The sequence below is a fragment of the Equus asinus genome, chromosome 3, assembly GCF_041296235.1.
Source record: "Equus asinus isolate D_3611 breed Donkey chromosome 3, EquAss-T2T_v2, whole genome shotgun sequence".
Classification (NCBI taxonomy): domain Eukaryota; kingdom Metazoa; phylum Chordata; class Mammalia; order Perissodactyla; family Equidae; genus Equus; species Equus asinus.
Genome location: NC_091792.1, coordinates 6,880,871 through 6,900,128, shown reverse-complemented (window position 1 = coordinate 6,900,128; position 19,258 = coordinate 6,880,871). Strand labels below are relative to the sequence as shown.

Genomic DNA, 19,258 nt, shown 5'->3' with positions numbered 1-19,258 from the left:
CTCTTTTCTCAAATTGTACTTGAGTATCTTCAGTTTTTCCTGTTTTAACGACGTCTTGCTGTTTCTTGTCTCTACCTCTTAATAACCTTATCTGTCTAAAACAGGACTAAGAACAAGGAACTAAGCAAAAGCCCTCTGAAAGACTGTTAAACCTCCTAAGCCTTATAGTTCCTCTGCTCAGAAAAAAAGAACGCTGCTCGGGTCCTCGCTCAGAGTCTGTTTGTTCATAATCTATCTATTCTCAATTCTAACAATCATGATGTAAAAAGACACCTAGGTATTGTTTAAATTCTGTATGCAAGGTGATTGTGTTTGGGGTGATTTATGTGAAAGGGCACAAGGAATATTGAGACCCTTCTTATTCTCAGGTGCTTAAACCTTAATAAGGGATATAAAGCATTTACACAACTAAGAGTAAAGCAGTGTAGAATGAGAAAAGTGTCATGGGGAATTGCAAGGGAAGTGCTGTATAGTTCAGGAGAGAGGGAGGTTACTTAGTTACCTGACTCCAGACCTTCAGTGTACATCTGCAATAGTAAATTTAGAAGAAGAAAGAACTGCTATAGGCAGGCATGCTGTCAGCAGCTACTATTACAGCTGATAAGTTAACATCAAGAGAGAACTTAGCAATATTCTAGAAAGCAGGTATGTGAACATAAAATGTCCAGGAGTCATTTAACGTAAGGTCAACTTTAAGAAGCTTCGAGGATATCACTGAATAAAATAATCAGTAGAATAATGATTCATTGACTTTTAGAATTAGAAGTTCTCTTAAAGGCCATCTAGGCTCCACATTTTCTTAATGGCATTGAGAAAGGGTAAGTACATGCCTCAGCTTTTCTCCGGGTTGGGGGGGCTGATCATCCTTGACTCTTTTTTTCTTTCCCTCATATTTTCCATCCTTTCCACCTACCATCCCTAGCTAATCAATGATCTTATCTTTTTGCCTCCATTTTCCTCGAATATATGTTCCTTTTTCCATCTCAATTTTCATTGCCTTACGTCAGAACTTCAATATCTCTTGCCTGGAACTCTTCCATGGATTCCTACTCATCTTTCTCTTTCCATTTCTTATCCTTCTTAAATCTATATACCACTTATCCAGCCAGAGACATCTGGCTGAAATGCAAATCTGATGGTGACACTCACTAAGTTTATGCTGCAACAGCTTTCCATTGCCTGCAAGGTGAACTTCAGGCTCCTGTCCAGCCCCTCCCTGCTTTCTACCATCAGCTCCTGATACTATATATACCATATGTGTAATTTGGGGGGGAGGGGGGACTTGGCACATTGCCCCCTTCCCCCTCCTCATTCCCTCTCCAAATTTACTTGGCTAATGTCTCACCCTTTAGGACTCATCTTAGATGCTGTCTCCTCCAGAAAGCCTAGGCTAAGATAGGAGGTCTTTCATCGTACAGTGATAGATGTTCATTGCATCTTTTTATTTGATTGACTCAAGATTTTCATTGCGTCCTTTTATTTGATTGACTCATTGTACTAAAATTATGTATTTGGCTACCCTATTTGATTGTGACCTCTTTGATAGACCACGTTTTCTTCATCTTTGTATACCAAAGCCAATATTAGGTGCTCAATATTAAGATGTGTTAGATGCCCAATCAATGTCTGTTGAATGCATGCACAAGCTATTAGAAATAAAGCTACCAGAATACTAGTGGTCAGGGAAGCGTTTTTCCTCTTACACTCTGGTCCATGAAACCGGCTGTGGATCAGAATCACCTGGGAAGGTTTTAAAAAGCACAGATCTCTAGGTTTCACTCCTGCACTAGTAAATCAGAATCTGTATATTTTTATGAGGTTTCCCAGGTGATTCTTATGAGTCAACCTAGGGCCTGATCTCAGGCTGGAGTTTGTAAATCATTACACAGTGTTTCTTATCATGAGCCTTTAAAAAGTCAAGGTAATGTATTATAGATTTTAGAAAGATTTGCATTCAAGATGGTTAAATTCGTTTTAAATGTGTATTAGTTAAAGGATATACTGCCAGCTCTCCAGAAAACTCTGCATACCATAATTCTTTCACTAATGATTCTAGAGAGACAAGGTTTTAATTTTATTTATATCATTCAATTTATTTTCTTCCTTTCCTAACTCCTTTGAAATAGATTTCATTTCTCATATTAGTTTTCTTTGTATCACTTCTTCTTAGTATCTTTTGCTCCTTTCTCCATTTATTAGGAAAACTCCATTCCTTCATGCCTCAACTCTCCTTTTCTAACGAAATGTACCTTTTCAACTTTTCCTTTTTAAAACTCTTGATATTTCGTTCATCTGCTCTATGAGTTCATTGAGTCTCTGCAGTGTACCTAAAGATTTCCATCTACAAGAGAAGCAGGTCCTGGCTTTCATCTCACCATCGCAGTGAGCTGATTGGTTCCTCTGGGTTGTCAGGGCACTGCTGAGGAGAGGAACTGATGTGGGTTGGAATTTGGCTGACTCCGCAGTCCTCCATATGCACCGTGTGCTCCTCGTGCTTGAGCAGAAAGCTGGTCTCCATGTGCAGACCTGGGAGCAGGAAGACAGCCTCTGTGTGGGTGGTTTTGAAGAAACCTCCCTGTGTTTTTTTCTGTACCCAGCTGGTTTTAAGTTTCTGGAGAGTAGTGCTAGACTAACCTTCAAGTTTTGCCTTTGATTTAATAGGATTTTGGGCCTGTGTTTAAAGATTGCCCTTGGTTTTGGACCTATTTCTTTATGTATTTTACAAGACAATTTTTCTCCAGCTTTGGTTTTCTGTTAGATACATTTTGTGCAAACATTTAATATTTTTAGTTTGAACTGGGTAATTTGGTAAAATACAATGATCTCCCAATGGAAGTTTATACTACTCTCACCCGAATTGTGGGGAGGAAATGAATTGGTTATAGTTAATGTTAATATTAAGATTTATCTGAACTTAAGTTACATTCTAGATGAAAGGCACATAACACATGTTTTTTCTAAAATATTTTCTAAAGTTTATGGCTTTCAGGTCACCAAGAATATAGACTAGTTTAACATTTACATCTTCTGATATAACTACTACTTTTGTTGTTTTGCTAGCTAGCAACATGTATTCACTTAAGAGATCCTCCACATTGTTGAGTGCTTAAAATCTAATAGGGAATACAAAACATTTATACAACTAACAATAAATGTTTTGGAGTTGAGAAAATGTCGAAAGTTAATGGAACATCTTTAGGGTCTCCAAAGCTTTCTATTCTGAAGAAAAACCTTCCTTCTGCCTTGTGCCAGACCTAAACTGGCTGATTCATGTAAGGACAGGAGGGCAATTACAGGTAGATACCTATGATTGTTTTCATTTGTTAACTGCTTACTGTATGGTTTTGAGCATGTAAAATGGCACAGTCCCCAGCAATTTTTATTTAAGTGTTGGTGAAGTGGTTCACTTTGATTATTTAATGACATGTCCTTTACCAAATTTTGCTTGAATTTTCATATATCTCCAGGAAAATCTGCATTATAATCTTGCATGTTAACTTACAATATTAGATTTCAAGGTTAAAACATTTAAACCTTGTTAGTTAGGTTTAAAAATCCATAAAAGCCTATGACTTTCTTCAAGGTAGTTTTTAGGTACTACAAGGTGGTGTCTTATTTATTTATTTATTTATTTGAGGAAGATTAGCCCTGAGCCAGCTACTGCCAATCCTCCTCTTTTTGCTGAGGAAGACTGGCCCTGAGCTAACATCAATGCCCATCTTCCTACACTTTATACGTGGGACGCCTACTACAGCATGGCCTTTGCCAAGTGGTTCCATGTTCACACCCAGGATCTGAACTGGCCAACCCCGGGCCACCGAGAAGTGGAACTGCGCACTTAACCGCTGCGGGTGGTGTCTTTTAAAGTGGTAGTAGTAGTAACCATAGGTTGTGCAAATGTATCTTCTTGATGCTGAAAGCAATTGAAAATTTTACATATACATTTATTATACATATTTAAATTATATTTTACGTTTTTTGAAAAAACTTGGACAGAAGTTTGTTTTAAGTACCGCGTAAAAATACAGAGTGTAGTTTTAGGTCATCATTTTAAATATTCTTTCAGGTGCCGTCATATCCCTCACAATTGCAGCTATTTCATGTTCAAGGACATAGTCCATTATGAATTATTCCTTAGATAATTGATCTCAACAGACTTGATATTTTTGATAGGTACTAACAAATATTGAATAATATTTTTTCCTCATCTAAACCGAGTGACTATTATCACTTATTGTGATAACAAGCAATTAAGTGATTATGGAAAGATGTGTTATGACATCTAGAAAATAGGTATTTTTTATGTCAGGGCTACAGGTAGACTGAAGCCAAGTTCAAACCAGGGACATTACTTGGTAAATTTGTTAGCTTTAGTTCAGCAGTAAAGAGCCCAAGCTCTGCCGTCAGATGAGGGTTCAACCTTGAGTCTCACCTTCACTAGCGATGTAATTTCCGTTAAGTCTCTAAGTTCTGTTTTCCTCCTCTGTAGAGTGGGACTAAGCTACCTACCTCATTGTGATAATTACACGAGAAAATACATGACGTAGTTAACGTAGTTCTTGGCACACAGGAAATACTCTAGAAATGATAGTTATATGGTTATCAATAATAAACATTTTAACAATTTACACTTCAAAATTACAGACTGATTATTTATATGGTAGATTGTAAGCTTAGTTGTAAGCTATTAGTGACTTTAAATCAATTAAATTTATTTGCCTTTTACAAATATTCTGTGATTTTAAAAGTCTTTTTTTTTTTTTCCTAAGCAGTAGATTTAGGAAACTTTTCACTTAGAAACATTTCTGATAAAAAGCGTTTTCAAGGGCCAGCCCAGTGGTGCAGCAGTTAAGTTCGCACATTCCGCATTGGTGGCCTGGGGTTCACTGGCTTGGATCCCTGGTGTGGACCTATGCACTGTTTGTCAAGCCATGCTATGGGAGGCATCCCACATATAAAGTAGAGGAAGATGGGCACAGATGTTAGCTCAGGGCCAGTCTTCCTCAGCAAAAAGAGGAGGATTGGAGGCAGATGTTAGCTCAGGGCTAATCTTCTTCTTTAAAAAAGCATTTTCAAATTGGATTTATAGGATGGTAGAGATTGAAAAATTTAAAAAACCGTATGAGAGCATCTATTCCACCTATGGATTTACTAGTGAAGAGACTGAATCCTATCGTATTTAACTGACTCACTCCGAGTGAAATATAAAGGAAGAAAAATCCATGAATTTGGTCACCATTTTTTATGGGTCTTGGATATTAGTCCTTTATGGAAAGTGAAGAAATGGGATGATCGTCTGGACGATAAAAGTCTGATACTTTTTAAAAAATGAATTCTATAAATATTTAATGATGATGTTTTCTTTTTAGTAGATCATGGTTCTATTGTCTTGGTGTAATTATTAATACCCCTTTCACCCTCAGAAGTGTCTCAGCTTGGACACTATGTTGTATGCTCTTCCAGTTTAATTGTGTTTACATAGGCAAAGAGTAGCAACCATCTGGTAATTTGTGGACTTAGTAGATCCCAAAATAGACAACTTTTTTCTTCTTCTAAAATTGGGAAATGGCTGGCATTACTGGACAATTACTCAACACTTTCTTCATCTTCTGAGTATAGTCCTCTAGACGAGGAGCTATTAATTGATGACTTGGTGGGGATGGTAAGATTAATAAACCTGCTGGAATTATATGCAAAATGGTGTGTGTGTACATTTTTCTGGGAAGCGTGTCCATATTTTCTGTCAGATTCTCAAAGATTCTACTTATAGAATTTTGAGGTGTTAACCTCAAAAGACTGAGCCATTGCTCCATGTTTTGTTCCATTTGCAAGTTACTGGCCCTGGTTTCCCTGTTAGACTTTTTAAATATCAAATCTGTAGGAGACAAGAGGAAATTACTCCCAAATAGTGTTTTTATAATTAATATGCTTCTATAAATTTAAACTCTTTAGTGAAAATTATTAAATTGAACCATACGAAATGTTGACAAAATCACTTGAATGTGAAGTGCCTGTTAGGAGAGCCCATTTATGGGGAGGGAAGAAGCTAACACCAAACAGTGGGTTTCTTAAATGTGTTTGGGCCGGGGTAATAGAATCCTTACCAATTTTTGAGTTGAAGTGCCCACTTCATATGGTTTAACTGAATGATCCCACAAGTGAATTTAATTCAACGAACTCTGTTGAGAATCCACTTTATGAAATCATTGTATGAGGAGCTATTCAAGGAATAGAAATATCAATTAGACATCTTTCCTCATTTTAGGAGAATGTGGAGAGCTTTATTTTTTATTTATTTATTTTTTTGAGGAAGATTAGCCCTGAGCTAACATGTGCTGCCGATCCTCTTCTATTTTTTTTTTTTTTTTTGCTGAGGAAGACTGGCCCTGAGCTAACATCTACTGTATACATGGGACACCTACCACAGCGTGGAGTGCCAAGCGGTGCCATATCTGCATGCAGACTCCAAACCGGTGAATGCCAGGCTGCCGAAGCAGAATGTGCGAACTTAACTGCTGTGCCACCAGTCTGGCCCTGGAGGGCTTTAAATGGGGAAATGACTAGGTTTTTATTCAATGTGACTTAGTAGTATTCTGACACAATACTCCAGGAAATACAATTCTGGCTGGGGAGACAGACATTTAATGTTATGCACAGCAGAATGAGCATTAAATAGTCCCAAGTATTATGCTGTAGGTGCACAGAGGAAAGGCAGGGTTAATTGTGACTGCAGTGATCGAGGAGGGCTTGGAGAGCAGGCAGCGATCGCTTGTGGAGAGCAGGTGGACAGACACAGCAGATGCAAGGAACTTGGTTTGCTGTGGTTTTTTCTTGCTGGTTATTCTTCCTTCCTGCTCTTTATCAAATTCTTTCTTTTTTCTTAGCCTCATACTTTTTTTTGAAGTGGGAAGAGAAAAAAATGGTTTCTTAAGATGACTAACCGAAGAGCACATGCTCCCAGAGAGCAAAGCACTCAGCTCCCTGGGATAAGAGTCTAAATATATACTGAAATCCAGATACAGATAGATGGAGAAGGACCTGCTGTGCTTCAAGGGAGCACACTGACCAGTTGAAGGAGGTTTGCTTTATTCTTCATTATTTTTTTAAAAAGGGCCATGAGTTTTTAAAATGATAACTATTAGAAAAAAGACAGCACAATTGCTCAGTTTTAAATAACTGCCTATCTTGGGAACAGAATCCCAGGAGAGAGCTGGCAGAAATAGCTCATGCTTTTTTCAGCTGCCTGTATTTTAACTTTACACAGAGAAAAATGAAATCTATGTAATCAACATTTGCACAAATATGTATAAAATTAGAAGGCCTAAGTTGTCTAGTGGGTAAAGATTCCTTCAAAGAATACATAAAAGTCTAAATATAATATTATGTATACACACACACAGAAGATTGGAATTATATATTTTAGTCTAGTGATAAAGAGACATGGGCCTTTGTCACAAGAGAAAGAAAAGCAAAGTATATAATTCCACCCACATTTAATAAGTATTTTTTTGTCAGAAAATAATCTTTATCATTATTTATTTAATTCATAAACATTAAACGTCTTTGAAAGTTTGATTCTAAAGCTAATTTTCTAGGGAAAATGATGGAAGCATGCACATGCTGGAGGTCCTCTCCCAACTTTCCTATTTCACATCTGAGTAATTGGAAGCCCTGAGAGAGACTATAGGTGGCTTGCTCAAGTCTTCTCTCATTGGTTATTTAGTCCCATATGCTATCTCACTTGTTTTCTAAATTCATGGGACATTCTTATAATAATATTTGAAATTTATCACATTCCAATTTTCTATATGTCCTACTTGTTCCAAGAAAAGAAAGAGAAATTTTATTTTTTCAGTACAGATTCTTTGGATGTAATCCTGTACTTGGAAAGGAAAAAAGAAAATGAAAGTAAATATCGAAATCTTAGTTCTCAAAATAAATAACAGCTTTATTGAGATATAATTCACATACCATAAAGTTAATTCTAAAGTGTAGAATGTAACGGCTTGTAGTATAGACACTATGTTGTGCATATATTACTACTATCTAATTCTAGAATATTTTCATCTCTCTCCACCAAAACTCCGTACCCATTAACAGTCATTTCCCATTCTCCTTTCCCCTCCCAGCCCCTGACAACTATTAATCTATTCTTTGTCTCTAGGATTTTCCTATTCTGAACATTTGATATGAAAGGAATCATATGTAGCTGTGTGTGGCTTCTTTCATTTAGGATAATGTTTTCAAGATTTATCCGGGTTTTAGCATGTATCAATACTTTATTCCTTTTAATGGCAGCATAAGTATTTCATTGTATGGATATAGGATATTTTGTTTAGCCATTCATAAGTTAATGGACATTTGAGTTGTTTCCACTTTTTGGCTATTGTGAATAATGCTGCTATAAACATTCATGTACAAGTTTTTGTGTAGATATACGTTTTCATTTTTCTGTTGTATATGCCTAGGAATGAAATTGATGGTCATATGGTAACTTTATGTTTAACATTTGAGAAACTATCAGACTATTTTACAAAGTGACTCCACCATTTTACATCCCCACAGGCAATGCATAAGGGTTCCAATTTCTCTACATCTTCTCCAATACTTATTCGTGTCTTCTTTTTTTTTTGAGGAAGTTTAGCCCTGAGCTAATATCTGCCACCAATCCTCCTCTTTCTGCGGCAGAAGATTGGCCCTGAGGTAACATCTGTGCCCATCTTCCTCTATTTTACATGTGGGACGCCTGCCACAGCATGGCTTGATAAGTGAGTAAGTCTGCGCCCAGGATCCAAACTGGCAAACCCCGGGCTGCTGAAGTGGAGTGCGTGAACTTAACTGCTGCACCACCGGGCTGGCCCCCTTACTAGTGTCTTTTTGATATTGCCATCCTAGTAGGTGTGAGTAGGTGTGATCTGCTAGTAGGTGTGATCTACCGATCATTGTGGTTTTGATATGCATTTCTTTAATGACTAGTGATAATGAGCCTTTTTTCATGTGCTTTTTGGCCATTTGTATATCTTCTTTAGAGAAGCCTCTGTTCAATCCTTCACCTAGTTTTAATTTTGGGTTATTTGCTTTTTGTTGTTGTTGATTTGTAAAAGTTCTTTATGTATTCTGGATACAAGTTGCTTATCAGATATATGATTGACAAATATTTTCTCCCATTTTGTGGGCTGTCTTTTACTTTCTTGATGTCCTTTGAAGTACAAAGGTTTTGAATTTTGATGAAATCCAACTTATCTATTTTTTATTTTGTCACTTGTGCTTTTGTTGTCAGATCTAAGAAAACATTGCTTAATCCAAAGTCAAGATTTACTCCTATCTTTTTTCCTAAGGGTTTTATAGTTTTAGTTCTTACATTTAAATCTATGATCCATTTAGAATGAATTTTTGCATGTAATATGAGGTAGGAGTCCAAATTCATTCTGTTGTATGTGGATATTCAGTTGTCCCAGTATCATTTATTGAAGAGATATTCTTTCCCCATTGAATGATCTTGGCACCTATGTCAAAAATCAATTAACCTAAGTTTAATGGTTTATTTCTGGCTTTCAATTCTTTTCCATTGGTCTATATCTCTATCCTTATGCTACTACCATGTTGTCTTGATTACTGTAGCTTTGAAGTAAATTTTGAAATCAGGAAGTGAATCTTCCAGCTTAGTTCTTTTTCAAGAGTTCTTTGACTATTCTGGATCCTTCACATTTCCATATGAATTTTAGGATCATTTTGTCAATTTCTGCAAAAAAAAAAGAAGAAAAAAGATAGCTGGTGTCAACAAAAATAATCCATAACCAATCTATAAATGAAAATTTGAGTGAGTTTATTCTGAGCTTAAATTTGAGGATTATAACCCAGGAGAGTCTTTCCACAAAGGAACAGAGCACTCCAAAGAAGTGGGGGTATACAGGGTGGTTATATACCCTCAAAGAGTATGTTCCACATATGATTGAAATGTCCCTTTTACAATAGTCACAAGGCTGCTCTGTCAGCACAGCGCTTGATGGAAGCAGCAGATAGGCTTGCTGTCTCAGTGAACCCTGCAGGCTGGCAGGTCTGTTGCCTCGAGCTGGGCGGTCACAGATGAGTGCTGCAATCAGTTCCCAGCCTAAAGAAAGATGCTTAATCTTTAAGGAGATGCCAATGTTGGGAGGGGGAGGGAAGTTGCACCTTTATCTCAAAATGTCTAAGCAGATATACAATGCATGCTTAATGGCCACAGTCAGGTCCTTTTGGAAAAAACAAAGTCAGGCCGAATTAGGTTTATACCAAATGGCTTCCTCGTATACTCCAATATATCCTATTGCTTGCCATTTTTATTTGTCACTGGGAATTCTCAATATTTGCTAAGGCATAGTTTGTTATAAAAATTAGGCACCACAGAGACTACAGAGATGAAACCCAGTCCTCAATCTTAAAAGACCCAATAATCTTGGAATTATACAGATGTATCGATTATCAACTTATTACCTCTCAGCTCCAAATTTGTTCTTTAATATATGCTCTTCAATAATGGACAGAATTCTTTTAAGTACCTCCCCTTTACAGTGAGCATGATGCCAAGTTTTCTCAGTAGAGGCTGTTAGAAGGTATTTCCAGCTGGTGGAGCAGGTGAGGACATCTGGTGGAGCTGTGCTTCAGCCACATGCCGGGAAGATGTGGTCACTCGGTGACCTTGCAGCCTCAGCGTGGACTGGCAATAAGCTTGCCACAGCACCCTCCTCCTTGACATAAAAATTCATTTCTCTAAAGCCTCCTGCCCACGTCAGTGTCCTAATTCCCTCTGCAGACCCGCATATGGATTACCAGGAGCCTGGAGTGTTTTCACTGAGCCATTACTTCCTCTTCCGGCCTCTGTGGCCTGCCTGCTCCCAGGGCCCCAATCTCCCGTGCACACCCATATCTCTGGTTGCTGATCAGCTATCCTTGGCCTGCACTCTAGAGGGATGCCTCTTGTTCTCCCAGTGGCCCCAGTCAGACCCGTGAACGTTTTTTGTTATCTAGTAGGCTGAACTATACCTTCTCCAATGAGATCTAAACTCCAGCCTTGGGGAAGGGAAACCCTTCCAACTTTGTTCTTCCTTGGCTACTCTCCCTCAGCCCTAGGTACCATGCAGTTTCCTTATTCTTGTTCCTACACACTTGTTTATAAGAATTTAATAATTCTTTATATTACACATCCTCTGTCAAACCCACTGTGTGATTGGGCCTACACAAGTAAGACAAATAACATTTGCAAGTCAGAATATGGTAAGCAGTGTCTTCAGAGATCTGAATGTGAGAGAAGGATGTGGAGCTCACAGTCTGTTGATGGCATCAGGAAAGATTTAATGAGGGAGTGCAATTTGAGAGGAACTTTGAAGGATGGTTAAGGATTTCCTTTGAATTTGCCATTGGGGAGCTTGTATTTTTTAAGATGATTACTTCAGATCTCCATTTCAAGAGTAAAGACATTTACAAACTGAATTGCATTATTTTTCCCAAACAGCTGTCCTTTACTCCTATTGACAAGTTCACCCTGGGTTTTCCTACAGGTCTGGATGGAGTTGGTAAAGGTGTTAGAGACAAATGGAAGAGATACCTGGGCTAGAGTGGGTTCCTGACCCCCAAATAGGAGGTTTTTAAGTGGCATCGTCTCGTTGGAATTACTCAACCAAGTGTTTAAAAGAAAGGTTTTGATGGAAGGTTTAGTATGGTTAGAAAGGAACACCCACAGCCATATGTACCAATTAATTTCCTCTCCAAATGTTTTTAAACTGTTGGGTAGATGTGGCCTATGTTTTGGAAGGATTCTTTCCTTTGAAGTAGTCATTACAGTGTTTTATTTCCTATATGAATGCCAAGTACACATTACTTTTCATTTCCCTTTTTGCTTGCCAAAGCCTTGTAATTTTGTTTCATCTCTTCACAAATATCTAATAAATAATTATGATTTGTAGAGCTATTCAAAGCATGGTCCATCGTCATTTGGGAGCTTATTATAAAAGCAAATTCTTGGGCCCCACTTCAGACTCGCTGAATCCTAATCTCAAGGGGGCGGGGACCTGAATCTGTGTTTTAACTAGCTCGCCAGGAGATTTTTATGCACATTGAAGTTTGAGAAGCACCAATTAAAATTTTACTTACTGTATTTCACTTGAGACACACTCTAGAGTTTAAAAGGATCTAGATTCCTGAAAGCAATTGATCAGTTCCAATCAGGAGTCTGTGTCTCCAACATCCCTGAGAGATTGTCATCTAACTTCTGCCTGCGATTTTCTATTGATGAGAGACCACCTCACAAGGTGACAACATTTGGGAACAATCCTATGATTAGAATTTTCTCTTATTATGCAGTTAACTCAAGTTGACTTAATTGTACCTTTTACCTTTTGCTCATTGTTCCTAATGCTGCTCATGAGGAGCATGAAATCAATCTGATTTCCTTTACATAGCCCAGATGTTTAGATATTTGAGGCAGTGGTCTGCTCTCTCCTAAGAATTTTCTTGCCAAGAAAGGACATTCTTAGTCCCTTTAATTTCCTCACCTGATGATGTCTTTTGACTCCTTCCCTCTTAGAATGACTTATATATCAATATTCTGCTTAAAATGTCACCTCTAGAATCAAATATAAAACGTTCCATGGAGTTTGTCCAATGAAGGCTATTACAGGACTGTTCTATCTACTGTAGAAAGTAAACCAAATCTCTCCTAGGCTTTAGAAAGTTGAATTCCAAGCCTGATTTTGTCACAATGGATTTAGACAGATCACTCAATTTCTGTGGATTTAGTTTTATTTAACTATAAAAATTGAGATTACCTTATGGCACCTGAACCTGGGGAAATACTAATGTTTAGGGAGTAGCCATGGCCAGTAGAGCTATTCAAAAGAATTGAAATGGAGTTGTTAAAAAGGCAGAAAGGGAGCCAGTAGAAAGTGCTGACACAGGTATTTGATTCCCTCTCTTAATAGGCATGTCCTATGGGCTCAGCTTGGACAAGTCCTAGAGCCTGGACTGGGCTCCAAGGCAGGATGTTTCTTACCCAAGGGACCAGAGTTCTCCACAGGGAGTCAGTGAGTAATGAGCAGAAGCAGTGTTCTGATGGAGAGCAAGGTTAGAGTGAGGATGCAGGCCAAAGCTGGTCATGTAGCCCTGCGTGGAAAGAGGTTGTAGGTGAAAAAGGAGAGATGACTCGCATCAACAGCAATATGCTGTGCTATTCTTGTCTTTCCATGCTTGTTTCCAAGATATGCTGGATGCCTTTAAAGAGCAGAAGAGGAGTGAAGGGGTGAAGCCCAGGAGGACAAAATTCCAAAAAGTGATTGTCAGCGTCAAATGATACAGAAAAGTTAAAAAAACAAAACAACCCAGGGCAGAAAGATGTTTAACTAGATAGGAAGATTTTGTTGCAAGTAACAGAAAATTGAATTTAAACTGGCTAAAAACAAGATTTATTTGTTCACACACCATCTACAAGAATGGCTTCAGCGGGGCTCTGGATCTTTCTTTGAGATTCTCCAGGCTTTGCTGTCCTCCTTGTGTTAGGTTTATCCTCAGGCTGAATTTTCTCATGACTTCTGGAGGCCACTGGGTCACTTCCTGGGAAAGAGAGCATCTAGTTTTCATAACCACTAACTGAATGTCCTGACCTTTGCCTTGACCGGATCACTTCTAGCCCAACAATGTAGCTAAGGGGAATGCCTTGCACTGTAGAAAGAGAGGTGGGATAATTGATTTTGTTAATCTCTCCCAAATCCTGTGACTGAACAGTGGGAGAAGAGTGGTTCACCATTTGAGAAAACTACAGCTCCAGGCTGCCATTGTCCTCATGCCTAGTGACCCCAGCAAAAAGAATATCTGTCTTTCTTGCTCCTTCTAGCGAAAGTTCCAGGGAGGCCTCTGGATGGGCTCATCTGCCTTTCCTGAACCAATCTCAGGGGACGGGGAGGTGAAGGACACTAATTGGACAGCCAGAGTTGTGTGTTTGTAGCTGTATGGAGATGCAAAGGGTCAGCACCACCCAAACCACATAGAATGAATTCCCCAGAGCTGATATCTCATTGTGGTTTTATGTTGTGTTTCCTTAATGACAATGATGTTGCACATCTCTTCAGGAGCCGATTAGCCATTCATATATCTTCTTTGGGAAATGTCTATTCATATCTTCTGCCCACTTTTTAATTGGGTAGTTTGTCTTACGATTATTGAGTTATAAGCATTCTTTATATAGTCTGAATGCAAATACTTTACCAGATGTATTATTTGCAAATATGTTCTCATATCTGTATCTTGTCTTTTTATTTTCTTAGGACTTTCAGGTTGTGAAATGGAAAAAAAAAATGTAATGGACTCAATATTAGGTGAAGAAGATACTGAATCTTCTAATAATTTTATTCTTTTAAATCCTCAAACACAAACTTTAGAGCTTCTGGGTAATAATGCAGACTGAATTTGCAAACCAGAATTAAAGTTTACTCCCTAGAGGATGAACTATAACACAAGAACCTTTTATAAGAATATATTTTGATATAAGACTAGTGGTTTACAGCTAACCAGCTTGCAGGGGCCACGGGTTAGAGATGCTGATTTGTAGCATTTCCAATTTCCACAGTGTAAATTCTTGCCCTCAGACTATGTCAAGATACTAATGCTTTAACCACCAGCTCACAAAATTTCTAAATATTTAGCTATTGACTCTAGAGAGCCAGAATGAGCTAGCTCAAGTACACTACTGAAAATCCATGATTGGATGATTGGACTGGTAATAAGGAGTCTTGAAAAGAAGCTCCTTTTTTTTTTTTTTAAAAAAAGGCAACTGCTTTGGAGGAATTTGCAGATTACCAAGAAAGAAGTCACTGATCCTTCACATAAGAATGAAAGGAAGGTGAGTTTTTAAAGATCTAAGTACACAGATTATAAAAATATATAAATAAGAAGTTCTACAAAGAATGAAAATGTACTACATACCCACTAAAATAGCTGTAGTAAAAAAGGCTAACAAGTTTTTGTGAGGATATGTGGAATTCTGAACTCTCATGCATGGCTGGGGGGAATGCAAAAATGGTGCAGCTGCTTTGGAAACAGTTGGGCAGTTCCTCAATAAGCTAAACAAAGAATTACCAAATGACCCAACAATTAGAGAATTGGAAACTTGTATCCTCAGAAAAATGTGCACTTGAGTGTTTATAGCAGCATTATTTATAATAGCCAAAAAAGTGGAAACAACCCAGAAGTCCATCAACTGATGAATGGATAAACAAAATGTGGTATATGTATCTATACAGAGGAATGTTATTCAGTGATAAAAAATAGCTATTGATACATTCTATGTTATGGATAAACCTTAAAACATTATGTTAGGTGAAAGATGTCAAATGAAAAGACTACATGCCATTTCATTTATAAGAAATCTTAAGAAAAGATACATCTACAAAGACAAACAGTAAATCCGCGTTGCCTAGGGCTGAGAGGAGGAAGGGGAGTGACTGCAAACAGGCACCAGGGAAGTTTTTGGGGCGATGGAAATGTTTTAAAATTGGATTGTGGTGGTTGCTGAACGGTCTATAAATTTACTAACAATCCTTGTACACTTACAATGGTGAATTTTGTGATATATAAATTATAATTCAATTAAGATGTTTTAAAAAGCCTTAAAGTCACAAATTCACCTAACTTCTCATTAATAAATGAAAGTAGTAAGTATTCAGGGGATTTAACCTTTCAGTTTTCAGCTTCTTTCATCTGCTGGCTTCCATCTTTAATATGCAGAGTGATGCGGGGTCAGTGAGCCAAGGAGTTGAAAGAAAGATTTCTTGGACTCTCAAGATCTGGCGGTAGTGCTCTTTTATTTAGAGAATAGTGTGGAATAGCCTGGGGACAGGACCCATGGGCAGTCAGGCTGCTGCGTGGGGACAGGGCCCACGGGCAGGAGGAGGTGCTGCTGCCGCTGCTTCTGCAGCAAACATGGGTGGAGAGTAAGGCTAAATTTAAGGCATAGGTATGTGAGCCATCTCTTTACAAGACACAGGAAAGAACATGTAAAAAAGTTAAAATGGTATCAGTGCAGGTGGGGTCTGGCCATTGGGTGGTCCCACAATTTTTAGATAAGAATCAAATCAGATTAAGTAAAGGCCAGAAACCACCACCCTAAATGAGTTACATGAGGTTGCCAGACAGTAACCAACTTAAGTCCTTGCCTTCCCCATTAAGAGTTTCCAGAGATAAGGCCATCGCCCCTTCCTCCTGGTGCAGAGAGGGAGGCATGGAGATTTCCTTCACAAATGCAAATGTCTCTCAAAGGGCAAGCAAACTCTGCTCCTCGGAGCCTGCTTCTCATCTGCAGTTTTAAAATTAACCAGCCTAAAATCCTCATCAGGGAGTGGGTCCAGAAACATTAAATACGTCTGCATTTCTGAAGGAAAAGATATGTACTTCTCTGCAGTTCCAGAAACCAGCTTACTGAATAAAATTGTTTTCAAGTTATGTTATAACCCAATGGCTGTTTATGTGGAAATCAAAATATCACAAAGAAAATCGAGAGATATTGCCAATGAAATGTTTGCCAAAGCAGCAAAAAAGACATGATTAAATAAAAACACATGAAACACACCCACACACAGAGTAAGGAATTTAATTGCAAGGATAAATTTGGATTTCTTTACCTAATCTTTGACAAATAAAAATGGCAAGCAATAGCATATATTGGAGTATATGAGGAAGCCATTTAGTATAAACCTAATTCAGCCTGACCTTGTCTTTCCGAAAGGGCCTGACCAAGGCCGTTGAGCATGCATTGTATATCTGCTTTAGATATTCCCTATGGCAAGAGCAAAGGCCCTTGAGATAAAGGTGCAACTTCCCTCCCCCTCCCAACATTGGCATTTCTTTAAGGATTAAGCATCTTTCCTTAGGCTAGGAACTGATTGCTGCACTCACCTGTGACCACTCTGCTCGAGACAATAGACTTGCCTCCTGCTACGCCCTCCGAGATAGCAGACCCACTACCTGCTGTGTCCATCAAGTGCTGTGCTGACAGGGCAATCTTGTGACTATTGTGGGAGGGACATTTCAATCATATGTGAAACCGTCCTGTATGGGGGTATATAACCACTCTGTATACCTCACCTCTTTGGTGCCCTTTCTTCCTTTGGGAAGAAAGGCCCCCGGCCATGGTCCTCAGATTACAGCTCAGAATAAACTCTCCCAAATTTTCATTTATAGATTGGTTATGGATTATTTTCGTCAACATCTTATTCTGTATACTCCTGTGGGAGGCAAGGAATGAAGATTTACCACACAACGGCAAAAATATATTCAAAACCTAATATAAACCATCCAGAAGAGATTACTATTTACCTTTTCATCATATTTTCAAATATGGCACATTGTAATTTTTGGGGAATTCTTTTCATTATTTTATTGTTCTGATAATCAGAAACTCATTCTATATGCTATTTAAGTTAAAACTTCTCTCCCTACAACCTACCTTGGGACCCAAAATGGGGAAAGTTTCGGCTCTGTTCTGAAACTGAAAATTTCCCCAGAGTAAATTCCCTCTATCTTCCCAAAACTTCAGCAAAGTCAGCTCCTCTCAAAAGCGTGTGTGAAAGTATGAGTGTAAGTGTTTTTTATGGGCGGATTGAAGCAGTGGGATGGAGAAAAGCAAAAAAAGTAGCTGAGATCCTTGTGTGAATCCATCCTGGCTGACAAGAGTTAGCAAATGCGAAATGATAATTCAGTAGAAACAGAACCAAAAATGATCAGTGAAATCAAGCTTTATGAAAATTCTTAGAGATTTGGGGTCAAATAAGACTCCTTGTATATGGGTTAAAAAGAAAGCATCAAACCAGTCTGTTGATATTAACACATACTGTAACATATTATTTCTTTTGTTTGCAGAAGTCAATGAAGAGATGTGTGGTGAGCCATGTTGTGAAAGGTGTGGATATGCTTCTACCTTTGGCTGCACGAATACTATAAACTTGACACGAGAAAAACTTTTGAAGAGAATTGGCTTGTGTGTAACTGTTTAAAATGCTCTACCATAATATTATCTTTAATCTTAGTAATGAGGATCAAGGCTGCCCCAGGGAGAAGGCCAAGGCGTCCTGCCCTACACACTGATCTATATCATCCTCGGGGAAGCATAGGACGTCCTGACTTAATCTGACGTTATTCTTATCTAAAATTATCGGACCACCCAATAACCACACCCCACCTGCACTGATAACATTTTAACGATTTTTTTCATGATCCTTCCTTTGTCTTGTAAAGAAATAACTCACATACCTATGCCTTATAAATTTAGCTCTAACCCTCAACACACTGCAGCCCTTCACTGCCCGTGGGTCCTGTCCCTATGCTACTCCATGCTATTCTCTGAATAAAGGAGCACTACTGCCAGACCTTGAGAGTCCAAGAAATCTTCCTTCCGACTCCTCAGCTTGCTGAGCCCGCATCATTAGGACAACAGTACTAGATGAATGAGGCCAGATCCCACTTATGCTTTTAGGATTTTTATAATTTATAAATTCTATTCACTTCTATGAATCCCCAGGCCTGCTCTCCAAGGCTACTCAGCCCCACTCTGCTAGCTGCCTTCCCTGATAAGAAATGCTGGATTTCTAAATAATGTGCTCATAGTGCTGCTTCTCAGTTTGTCTTTAGGGACTTAGTTTTCTCTCAGTATCAGTCAGTGTTCAGTTCAGGAAGCTGCAATCGTTCTAGGGGTTGAGGGCAGGGAATCAGGTGATTACCAAAGTGTAAGCGGGGGGTGGGGCAGGCAACAGTAGAGTGGGAGCCAAAGGCCATCACAGGACTATTGGATTCAATGGCATACCCGGAGAGCGTGGGACACACCCATGGAGTCCAGAATAGACCCTGGAATGTGAAGGTAGTCTTCTGCAAACACTTTTGTCTGACCAACCTCATTTACCAGTAGCCACAGCCACTAGGAAATGGCCTTTGCCTCACTTCTGCCTTCCAAATCTCAAGCGAGTGCGTCGTATGACAGAATTTAAATTGTATGCAGAACTGTGGCGTCAAGATCATTTGGGAAATGTGACCATTTTTAGCTTCCCAGCTTCTGTGATTAAGGGGGTACATTGAAGAGGTGAGAATGTATGTTAAAGACTGAACAATTATACCTAGCACACTCCCATGTCCCACCATGGAGTGGGACATCCACTCTTTCCCTCATCCCCCAATGTAGTAACACAATACATTTGGGCTAAATCAATACTCAGTGTTTACTTTATGACTGTGCAAATGTTAT

The 19,258-nt window shown here is 38.6% G+C and overlaps 1 protein-coding gene and 1 long non-coding RNA gene across 4 annotated transcripts in view; both read left to right on the top strand.

Annotated features, from left to right (window-relative positions):
- LOC139044912 (uncharacterized) overlaps positions 1 to 19,258 on the top strand; it is a 51,653-nt gene that overhangs the window by 7,232 nt on the left and 25,163 nt on the right. The gene's annotated exons all lie outside the window — the stretch shown is intronic.
- Positions 6,901 to 18,390, top strand: LOC123284581 (uncharacterized). 3 transcript variants are annotated; one of them, XR_011501837.1, is made up of 5 exons: positions 6,942 to 7,078; positions 8,645 to 8,768; positions 14,295 to 14,345; positions 14,797 to 14,869; positions 17,884 to 18,390. It is a non-coding gene; the product is annotated as an uncharacterized lncRNA (long non-coding RNA). The 3 variants fall into 3 exon arrangements; XR_011501836.1 differs by lacking the exon at positions 14,295 to 14,345 and having other exon boundaries at positions 6,901 to 7,078; XR_011501838.1 differs by lacking the exons at positions 6,942 to 7,078; positions 14,295 to 14,345 and having other exon boundaries at positions 8,639 to 8,772.